Genomic DNA, 11882 nt, shown 5'->3' on the forward strand with positions numbered 1-11882 from the left:
TTATTTTTATACTGTGAAAGATAATGTTACGCCGAGTAAATTGATATATTTGATTGATATTTGAACATGTCACGCTTCAAAATTGCGCCCGCTCATGGAATGGCGACAAACTTTTACTCTTAAAAATCTCCCATAGGCGACATTTAAAAAATTCTACAGGTTGCATGTTTTGCGTTAGAGGAAGTCTAGGGCTAAAATTATTGCTCTCGCTCTGCCGATCGCGGCGATACCTCACATGTGTGGTTTGAACACCGTTTTCATATGCGGGCGCTACTCATGTATGCGTTTGCTTCTGCACGCGAGCTCGGCGGGACGGGGCACGTTTAAAATGTTTTGTTTTTTTTTCTTATTTATTTTACCTTTTATTTTTTATTTTTACACTGTTTTAAAAAAAAAAAAATTGTGTCACTTTTATTCCTATTACAAGGAATGTAAACATCCCTTGTAAAAAAAAAGTATGACAGGACTTCTTAAATATGAGATCTGGGGTCAAAAAGATCTCATATTTACACTAAAATGCAATTAAAAAAATGAAAAAAAAAAAAAAAATGGCCCTTTTAAGAGCTATGGGCGGAAGTGACGTTTTGACGTCGCTACTGCCCTGCAGTGTCATGGAGATGGGTGGGGGTCATCTTCCCCTCACTCGTCTCCATGCGCAGCCACAGGAAGGATCCAATCCCCTCCGCCACTGCCGACGGCTCCAGTAATCGGCGGAGGGCACCGGATCGCGGCGGGGGGGCCCTCTCCCGCTGCCAATAAAAGTGATCTTGCGGCAAATCCGCCGCAGAGTTCACTTTTATCTTGTAGCGGACCGCCTGCTGAACATGGGGATACTGGGGTTATGGCAGCTAGCTGCTGCCATAACAAAGATATCCGTCCCCAAAGTAGGGACATATATCGGCGTGCAGCGGTCCGGAAGTGGTTAAGAACAAGACACTTTGCAAGAGACATTCTCTGGAATTTATTGGGACTTTTTATTTTGTGCGTTTTTCACATAAATGCATAAATAATAAGGATATGTGTATGGCAGTAACATTGTGTTATTGATAGCCATGCTAAGGACAGCGCTGTGAATAGCGATTTACAGTTCAGACAATTGCCTAAAGTTTCTGGTTTGGGTATTTGATGAACAGCTAGCAGTCCAAGGTTAACATTCATGTTCTTAAAGTGACAGCGCTGTGGTAACTTTATCATCCTTATGTGGATGTCGGCTGCCTCTAATCCTTCTGTCTCTTCATGTAATCCCAGGCAGACTTGATCAGAGAGACCCTCTCACTTTCTCCCGAATGACTCAGACCCCTTTCACACAAGGGTCGCCCCTTCGTCTGCGGTAAGGCACCGATCATCCGCTGTTAAGCGGGGCTTTTCGTCCGCTAGAGGGGCGATTTTAACACCGCTTCCGAAGCGCTGCCCATTCATTGCAGGGGCGCCCCAAAGATGCTGCTTGCAGGACTTTTTCTAACATCCCACAAATAAAAGCACTCGGGCTTTCACATTCGGGCGGCATGGAGGCAGTTTTCAGGCGCTTTACAGGCGCTATTTCTAGCACTAAAACGCCTGAAAACTGCCTCAGTCTAAAGGGGTCTAAGTTGACATCTTTGTCACATAAAAAAAAAAACCATAATACTTCAATTTTGTGACTGCAGCTTTTTATTCTCAGATTTCTCCAGACGGCTGAAATGCTGAAGCCATTGCTACCGTCTCCCAGCCATGAGTCCAGCGGATCATCGGGGGCAGATGAAGGCATTGAGTACTACCCCCATATTGGTATGTCTTTTATTCTCTCTGGGTTTGATCCTTCTCTATAATTATGTTGTAAAACTTTGCAGCTGTCTAACTTTCTAAACTCTTCACTTTTGTATTCATTTATGAGTGGACACCATGTGTTTTTTGACCAGGTCTTTCCTTTAGCGTTCCCATCTCTTCCCACCTGCCATGGAGTATTATTGCTAATGCCGCATTCTTTATAATGTAATGGATTATGAAACAACAGTAAGAGGGGAACAATATTTTTGAGACTGATTGTGGCAGAAGGGTGGAGCTAAGATCTACAGTTTTGATGCTCGAGATAAAGGAAGCCAGCAGCTCATATACAGTATATCAGGTCTGGGTACACTGACTTTAAGTCCCTTAAAGCGGAGTTCCACCTAAAAATGGAAGTTCAGCTTTAAGTACTCCTCAACCCCTTCTATGCCACATTTGGCATGTCATTTTTGTTGGGGGGGGGGGGGGGCACGTACCTAGTTATGACAGGTACCCCGCTTCCGCTCGGGTTGCCTAGGTGACTTGAGTGGAAGTTCTCCTCTCCTCCTCCCTCCCTCCAATCTTCTGGGGCACGTCATAGGTCTCAGAAGATTGCCTGGCCACTGAGGAGGCGCAGCGTGTCTCGCACCCGACTGTGAAGCCCACATTTGTAACGCCGGGGAAAGGCGAGGGAGAGAACTGAGGGTTCGGGCGGCCACATCGCTGGATCGGGGGACAGGTGAGTGTGTGTTTATTAAAAGTCAGCGGCTACAAAATTTGTAGCTGCTGACTTTTTTAATAAACACGTAAACGACTGGAACCCTGTTTAAAGTGGATGTAAACCCTTACATAGTCCCAGTGAAGGGACTATCCTCAGGTGATACACAGAGATGAAACAAATCTTCCTACATAAGTTGCATCTGTTTATCTGCAGTCTTCACTTCTCTACATCCATTCAAACCAACTGCCAAATTTATAAGCTTTTCTGAGATTTCAGAAAAAAGGGGGCGGAGAGCTGAAGTTACACTCTGCAGACCTCAGTGAGGAGAGCTGATTGGAAGGGAAGATTACAGATTACTACAGATTTCACTGTTCAAATCCTAATGCGACATTGTAATAATTTTGGAATATATATATATTATATTTACATAATTAATTAATTATTACAATGTCACATTAGGATTTGAATAGTGAAATCTGTAGTAGAAGTGCTGTAACCTGCAACTTTAATGGCATCCCCAGCCTTCATCTGTTGGGTTCAATATTGAGTCGTTACACCTTTTGCAGCTATAAAGGCTTCAACTCTTCTGGGAAGGCTGTCCACAAGGTTTAGGAGTGTGTCTATGGGAATATAGCAAAAGAGCAGCGCTGACAATGAAAGAAATAGTGATAAAAAAAAATATATTCAAAAAGTCCAAAGGAATTAAATGTGTCTAAAGTGAATGCTTGAATACAATTGTGATGATTCGCTGAAAACACAATCCAAACCATTGTGTATAGAAGTGCAGACAGAACCACCTTGAAGCGATAGTGCACCACCACCACATATGTAAATATAGGCTTACCAAAGGCGAGCTGTAGGGGAGCCTGCGGCTAATACCCAGCCAGGGCCTTTTCCACACGGATGATAGATCACCCCACCGACAGGAGGAAGCCTGGACCACACTTCTAATGGCTTGAGGATTGAATAACAGTCATCAAGGGTTAATTAGGATATTGCCCAAAAACATAAAGAGGAGAACTCCATAGTGCAGACTGAACCACAGTAGTTTTAATGTAGAAAAAGTAGTACACTTATATTTGTGAAGGTAAAAATAAGCATTTGAAAATGGCCGGTCAGCAAGCGAACACCTGTCACTGAGGAGCAGGATGACGTCAGTACGTCCACCTCCCAACGTCATTGCGCTTCTCAGTGACAGGTGTCGCTGGAAAAAAAAAACCTGGAAGCTGATTGGTTTCTATGCAGAGCTGCACCAGATTTTGCACTCTCCAATTATGAATCAACCCCGATTTGTTTGCTGTCTTCATCCTGCTGGGGAGATTTCCCTTCACTACCTGTCCTGTCCCCCCAAAGTGTGAGCAATTCCCACCTTTCACTGCAGTGATTCTCCCTAGCTGGGACATAGATGGCACAAAAAAACAAAATAATAATCTAGTATGCAACGTATGCTAGCACATTATGACAGATTTACCTGTACACAGGGCCCTCCAGCGCAGTGCTGTCACAGCTCCCCGGTGCTGCCAACTTCACCCGTTCTTCCTCTCGGCTGTATGAGTGGCCAGGGCTGCAATGACATCACTCCCACGCAAATCCCACTCCAGCATGGAGCTCTGAAGGTCCGGAACCAGCTGCATGTTGTGTGAATATCTTCTAAACAGAGAAAGTTTAAGAGATATTCACTGTAAAAGTTCAGAAGTGGAGTTTAATTCCACTTGAATTTATCACCCCTCCTCCTGACTCTCACCTGTCCAAGTCCCTACCTGATCCATGTTGTGGGATCCATATAAATAAAATAAATGAAAAAAACTTTTAATTTTTTTTCTCCTTAATTGATAGTATAGCCAAAGCTTGTACTACTCCTGTTGTTGACAGGAGTGCAATTTGTTTTGCACTCCTGTGACAGTTTCTCTGCTGACGTCACTGCTGTCAGTCCAGGGGCCGAGTCATCACGGCCACAGGGTCAGGATCCGCCAAGTGCCTGGACTGACAGCCGGCTCAGCCTCTCAGTGAGCCACTGAGAGCCTGAGTCGGTCACCCCCCGCCCCTCCACAGCCCAGCGCAGAGTAAATGGTGTAAATGGTTCAGCACAGGGATTGCTGTATTGTGTTAAATGTCTATTCAAATGTGTAATTTGGAGATATTTAAATTCCATGTCTGTATTTGTTCTGTAGGTTCAGGGGGAAACCCTCCCTTCTCCTTCCTTCCTGAGTATAAGGGTCACCCCAACTTTCACACCATGATCAGCAAACTGCGGAGTCAGATCATGTCTATGTCACGCTGAACTGGTAAGTGAACCCTGCGATCTATTCACAGCAATGAAGTGAGAGAGCTCAGATATGTTTGTGTATTGATTTACATTCTATCAGAGGTGACTATTATGGGACAATGGAACTCACTCCTACAAATTTATACTATTTTTTTTTTTTTGTTTCTGTGTTTTTGATCATTTCACTTTTTTTTTTCCCCCTTTCCTTTTTGTAGGTTTCACTACGCTGCTCGGATTTGGGACGGGGTGAAGAAGTCTTCGGCATTATCAGAATACAGCAGATTGTTGGGGTAGTCAGGATTGCCTCTTGACCCCCAGTGTTATGTTTTATAGGTGGTGGGCAGAGTCACCTTTTACTACTGTCTTGGATTTTTGTGGTTGTAACCCCCTGCCATCGTGCTTGGAGTTTTGGGTGCTCCCGTCCACCTTCACATTTTCCCAGCTCCAAATAAAAATAGGTGAAAGCGGGAAACCTTCACAAGTGTCACATCGGGTATGACAATCTGGAAAGTGAAGCATCGGGACTCCTGGATTATCCGTTGGGGGTTGACAATCTCTGGTTGGTGGACTTTATATGGCCTGCTCTTCACATAAAACAAGAGAAGAGATCCAACCTTAACCACCTGACATCCGCGCTATGGCCGAATGACGGCCACAGCGCGGATCTGAATTCCCGGGAGGCCGTCATATGACGGCCTCCCCTGTGCGCGCCGAGCGCGCTGTGATCACCAAGTCACTGAGACCTCGGCTGATCGCCGATCTAAGTAAGGGGCCGGTCCCAGCCCCCTTACCATGTGATCAGCTGTCAGCCAATGACAGCTGATCGAAAGATGTAAACAAAAGATCGGTAATTGGTTTTTTTTTTCTACTCACGCTGACAGCGTGAGTAGAAAAAAAAGCCAATTACCGGCTCAGATGTCAGGGACATCGGTCCCCAAGTGGAAGAGGCATATCTGCCTCATCAGTGCCACTTAACAGTGCCCACAGTGCCACCTATCAGTGCCCACAAGTGCCACCTATCAATGCCCACAAGTGCCACCTATCAATGCCCACAAGTGCCACCTATCAATGTCCACCTGTAGTGCCAATCAGTGCCACCTAGCAGTGCTGCCCATCACTGCCGCCTATCAGTGCCCATCACTGCCGCCTATCAGTGCCCATCACTGCCAGCCATCAGTGCCCATCACTGCCGCCTATCAGTGCCCATCACTGCCGCCTATCAGTGCCCATCACTGCCAGCCATCAGTGCCCATCACTGCCAGCCATCAGTGCCCATCACTGCCGCCTATCAGTGCCCATCACTGCCGCCTCATCAGCGTACATCAATGAAGGAGAAAAATGACTTGTTTTCAATTTTTTTAAAAAAATTCAGTTTTTTACTTTTTTTTAACAAAAAAGTAAAAACTGCAGAGGTGATCAAATACCACCAAAAGAAAGCTCTATTTGTGGTGAAAAAAATGATAAAAATTTCATTTGGGTACAGTGTTGTATGACCGCGCAATTGTCATTCAAAGAGCGACAGCGCTGAAAGCTTGAAAATTGGTCTGGATAGGAGGGGGGTTTAAGTGCCCTGTAAGCAAGTGGTTAAAGATATGTTATAAGTACAGGTAGAGGAAAAGGTCAATTTCCTCTAAGTCATCATGATTAAGATGGACCCATTGTGAAAAAACAAGGGGTGCCGCTCGAGGTTCCTGTGTGTCCCAGTCCATTGATACATACTAAGGGTGTAGGGCTGGGGAGAGCCCGTCCTGGCTTAGTGCATGCAGTGTAAAGGAAGGACATAACCCCAAGTGTTGCACATCATCAAGACCCAACAATCCCTATAGTAGAAGCAGCTAGGGTTGCACCTATGCTGTCTTTTTAATTTTTTTTTTTATCGGCGAGTACAAGTACCAATACTTTCGGTTAAAGCGGAGTTCCGCCAATTTTTTTTTCTTAAAGTCAGCAGCTACAAATACTGCAGCTGCTGACTTTTAAAATATGGACACTTACCTGTCCAGGGAGCCCGCGATGTCCTCCCCCGAAGCTGACCTGTCCCTCGGCTCCTGGGTGGAGGCACCACCATCTTCAGGAAGTGAAGCCTTGCGGCTTCACAGCCTGGTTCCCTATTACGCATGCGTGAGTCACTCTGCGCATCCTCACTGGTCTCTGCTGTCTTGTGGGACCTGTGTGTCTCCCAGAAGACAGCTTGGGGGGGGGTGGAGGGGCTGGGCATGGCATAGATTGCCGGAAGTGGGAGCAAACACCTGTATTAGACAGGTATCTGCTCCCCCCTGAAAGGTGCCAAATGTGACACCGGAGGGGAGAGGAACCGGAAAAGCAGAAGTTACATTTTTGGGTAGAACTCGGCTTTAAATACTCACCAATAGCAAAACCGATACCTTTGCGGTGCGATTTGAGCCCATACAAAATGAATGGGTTCAAATTGCAGTGCAAAGTATCGTATTCGATTTGAACAAGAATGCGGTGCAATTGTCAGAATCGCATGCGATTTCCCCCTACCACTCCTGTGTGTGTGAACCAGGTATAGAAAGGGAAACGCCATCTAGTGCAGCAATGGGCATTTTATTAAAAATGTTAGAACAACTCACATTAAAAAGTACATATCTCGTCAAATCCAAATCTGCATAGTGTCCCCGTCCAGCCGATGATAAAAAACCCACGGCCGCTGGAGGTACTCACAGGGCTGGAGGAAAAGTTCCGGGACCCTTGTGGGTATAGGGTGAAAGTGATGTCAGCTTGGGGGTGGACCCGCCTATACATCTTCTCCAGCCCTGTGAGCACCTCCAGCGGCCATGGTTTTTAATCTTCGGCGGAACAGTAACACTATGCAGATTTGGATTTGATGAGATATGTACTTTTTAACGGGAGTAGTTATAACATTTTAAAAAACTGCCCATTGCTGCACTAGATGGCGCTTTCCTTTCTATACTGGGTTCACAGACACAGGAGCGGTGAGAGAAATTGCATGCGATCCTTTGCAGTGTGATTTGAGCTGATTCATTTTGTATCTGGAGCATTTGTACGAGTCTCTGTCCAGGTCATGCTCTGCTAACGCGTTTCGCCCCGCCCACAGGGCAGATCCTTTATCACTAAGCCCTATGGGCGGGGGGGGGGGGGGGGGCATGGCCTGGACAGAGCCATGCTGAGGCTACTTCTACTATAGTGACTGTCGGGTTCTGATGATGTGCGGCACTCGGGGTTGTTTCCTTCCTTTATAGGGCATGATTATGATGGAACCACAAAAAGGCCACCATTCTGCATATCGGTTCAGTGTGTAAAGGAATGTGACCACTGAAGGCAAAGTCCTGTACATATCCTGTGGTCACCTACATCATCGGACTGTCATGTTCTAAACCAGAGAAAATGATGAGCATTGATTGGTGTAATGAAGCTACTGGCTGGTTTATGAGAAGTTCATGGACTATGTACTGATTTACATTTAGCCTAAATAAAAATAAAGGTGAAATGAGGCTTTTGCTAGAAAACATTCTCTGTGACTCCAGATATCTGTCCAGGTTAAAAACTGATCATTTTTGTCGCCGATCGTTTTCCTCATACAGTTTTCTGTGGATTTTTATTAAAGACTTTGTGCGCATTAACCTATACAGCATAAACAGGCTGTGTATTTTGGTGTTCAATTCGTATTGGTGCAGCCGGTACTGTGTATTCAGTATATTACATCTGTACACATGTGACAATTTACACAAGTAGCGATGCATAGCTGCATACAGCCGTCTTCACCCATTCAGATCTATGGATGGCTGTACCCAGCACCAGGACATCCCGGACACAAAAATACACCGTGTTATAGGCGAGAATGTGCCCATCTGCATGAGCCCTTACACCAGTCTATAGGAAAACTTACTGGCATCGGGCACATAGTCATTGAAGGTCTTGCCTTCAAGTGGAACTTTACCCATAGCAACTTGATAAAATATAATGTTCTTTAGCAAGGAACATGCATTCTACATGAATAATTATGCTACCAAAATGAGCGTGTGCTGTAAATTGGCTACAGCATTGCTCCTGTTTCTTCTTGCTGGAGGCTGCAGTTTTTGCTGAAGCCCAGAGCCCCTGAGCAGCAGTAAATAATAAAACCCATTACTTTAACGGTTTCCAACAACAGATACATTCCTGGAATGCCGGGATTGCTAGCTGTCATATTTGCTTGTTTCCTCAACCAAAAACTGTCAAACCATCAAATGGCTGTGTAGTGATCGAGTATATTAATATATACTGGGTGATATGATGTAGAGTGGGTATGATAATCAATTAGTGGTTATTATAAGGATGATGATGTAAGTACTCTTCCGCAGCAACCCAATTCTTCCAGAGAGATGCACTTTATTGACTTCCAACACAGAACAAAGTCCAAAGTCCACAGATGACAAAGAAATCCGACAGAGGAAATATAATTCAGAGACCCATATTCCTAGGCCTGTGTGTTCCCAGCCATACACAGACGAGCCTCACTCAAAACCTATAGACTGAATGCCGTCTTATATTCACCAGGCATTGAATGGCTGAGCAATTTGATTGGCCGTTTCAATTTAGGACTTTGATAAGCTTTAGTCTATCAAACAGACAACAACCCCCAGCCGTGAACCACCCCAATTTGCACTCCCGCATATCAACATCAACAAGTTCCCTTTAGATATATGTAATTAGATTAAGAGATACCACCTGAATACCCTTTGAGATGTTCAAATAGACTTGCATAAGATTAACACATCAAAGAGTCTTCAGCTGTTAAAATTCAGTTGGACAAATCAACCATTCGGTCAACATTGACTGCATGTGTACATACACACAACAATGTCCCACATTAATCGGTGAACATATTACAACATATACAACAGGCTGGTGTCATAACTGATCACATGTGCAGCACCATGGCAGTTTCAGATCAAACAGCAGCAGCTTCCTTGGCTGTAAAGGAGAATAGGGTTTAATTCTGATTTGAGGCTTCCAGCAGATTGGCCTCTACAAACTCAGAAGTGCCTATAGCAGTGATGGCAAACCTTGGCACCCCAGATGTTTTGGAATTACATTTCCCATGATGCTCGACTACACTGCAGAGTGCATGAGCATCATGGGAAATGTAGTTCCAAAACATCCGGGGTGCCAAGGTTCCCCATCACTGGCCTAAAGGGTGAGACAATGTTTTACCAGGTTTTAACCCATATAGGCACTTATTTTTTAAAGGATAAGTTCACTATTCATAACATGTTACACCTATATTCAGGGTGTACCATGTTCTGAAAGGACAGGCCCCCGCTCCCCCACTGTGACAGCTAGCAGGGGATCTTCTCCTCCTGCTAGCTGCCAAAATGTAAAAAGCTATTAATGGCGGTGATCAGCGACCTATAATGGGACTGATAGTGCGGGGGGGGGGACGACTAACTAACTGCCACTGAAATCACCAGTGACACTAATACAATGATCAGTGTTAACACTATACACTGTCACTGTACTAATGAGACTGGCTGGGAAGTGGTTAACATCTAGGGTGATCAAGGGGTTAAATGTGTGCCTAATAATGTGTGCTAATTTTATTAACCTATCTCTATTTCTTACTCCCTTTGCAGGGATTAGAAACAGAGCGATCGTTTCCTCTGTACAGAAGCACTGGGTTAATTGTCAAAACAGAGCTCTGGGCTGTGACTGGAGACAGCCAATCAGCAGGACTTGCGGACAGACTCCTGCTGTAATTGTACACATGGCGGCATGCGCACGCCTTAAACTCAAGAGTAGGCAGCGACATACAGGTACACGTTTTTGCCCTCACAGGCCGCCCATCCGCAATACAGGCCTCAGGCTGGCCCTTTTAGCAGGTATAACTACACTATATTACCAAAAGTATTGGGACACCTACCTTTACACACACATGAAATTTAATTACATCCCAGTCTTAGTCCATAGGGTTCAATATTGAGTTGGCCCACCTATAACACCTATAGCAGCTATAACACCCACCTATAGCAGCTATAACAGTTTCAACTCTTCTGGGAAGGCTGTCCACAAGGTTTAGGAGTGTGTCTATGGGAATGTTTGACCATTCTTCCAGAAGCCCATTTGTGAGGTCAGGCACTGATGTGGACAAGAAGGTCTGGCTCTCAGTCTCCACTTTAATTCATCTCTAAGGTGTTCTATCGGGTTTAGGTCAGGACTCTGTGCAGGCCAGTCAACTTCCTCCCCCTCAAACCCACTCATACATGTCTTTATGGACCTTGCTTTGTGCACTGGTCCAAATCATTTGGTGGAGGGGGGATTATGGTGGAGGGTTGTTTTTCAGGGGTTGGGCTTGGCCCCTTAGTTCCAGTGAAGAGAACTCTTAAGGCGTCAGCATACCAAGACATTTTGGACAATTTAATGCTCCCAACTTTGTGGGAACAGTTTGGGGATGGCCCCTTCCTGTTCCAACATGACTGAGCACCAGTGCACAAAGCAAGGTCCATAAAGACATGGATGAGCGAGTTTGGGGTGGAGGAAATTGACTGGCCTACACAGAATCCTGAGTTGGCCCACCCTTTGCAGCTATAACAGCTTCAACTCTTCTGGGAAGGCTGTCCAAAAGGTTTAGGAGTGTCTATGGGAATGTTTGACCATTCTTCCAGAAGCGCATTTGTAAGGCCAGGCACTGATCTTGGACGAGAAGGCCTGGCTCGTAGTCTCTGCTCTAATTCATCCCAATGGTGATTTATCGGGTTGAGGTCAGGACTCTGTGCAGGCCAGTCAAATTCCTCCATGCCACACTTGCTCATCCATGTCTCTATGGACCTTGCTTTGTGCATAAAGTGGTTAAAACAGTGTTACTTTCTAAACATTCTGTATTTTTTGTCAGTGGGCTATGTAGTATAGTCTGTAATGAACTTTATGTTTTTGGACTTCTTGTTTTATCTGGCATGCCCTTTGACCTAGGATGGAACGTCTTAAAAAAAACAATAGGAATGTAAGGGAGTTGCAGCACTGGACCTATCACTGTTAACTCTTGCACCCTTTGGTGGTTCTGTATCAGGTTTAGGAGTGAGCATAATTGGCTTTAAATATTTATTATTCAAAACAGTTTTACATATGTCGTGAATTCGAGACCTGTGCGGTTTTATTTTTGTAGATTCTTGACCTAAAATACACTAAAATGCAATAAAA

The 11882-nt window shown here is 45.0% G+C and overlaps 1 long non-coding RNA gene across 4 annotated transcripts in view; it reads left to right on the forward strand.

Annotated features, from left to right (window-relative positions):
* Positions 1-8349, forward strand: part of LOC141106543 (uncharacterized) — a 46336-nt gene extending 37987 nt beyond the window's left edge. For all 4 annotated transcript variants that reach the window (XR_012235730.1, XR_012235729.1, XR_012235731.1 and 1 more), the window contains exons 4-6: positions 1661-1767; positions 4636-4749; positions 4946-8349. This is a non-coding gene — a long non-coding RNA (uncharacterized lncRNA). The remainder of the gene's footprint in view (positions 1-1660; positions 1768-4635; positions 4750-4945) is intronic.
* The last annotated feature ends 3533 nt before the right edge of the window (positions 8350-11882 follow it).

The sequence above is a fragment of the Aquarana catesbeiana genome, linkage group LG08 (genome assembly GCF_042186555.1).
Source record: "Aquarana catesbeiana isolate 2022-GZ linkage group LG08, ASM4218655v1, whole genome shotgun sequence".
Lineage (NCBI taxonomy): Eukaryota > Metazoa > Chordata > Amphibia > Anura > Ranidae > Aquarana > Aquarana catesbeiana.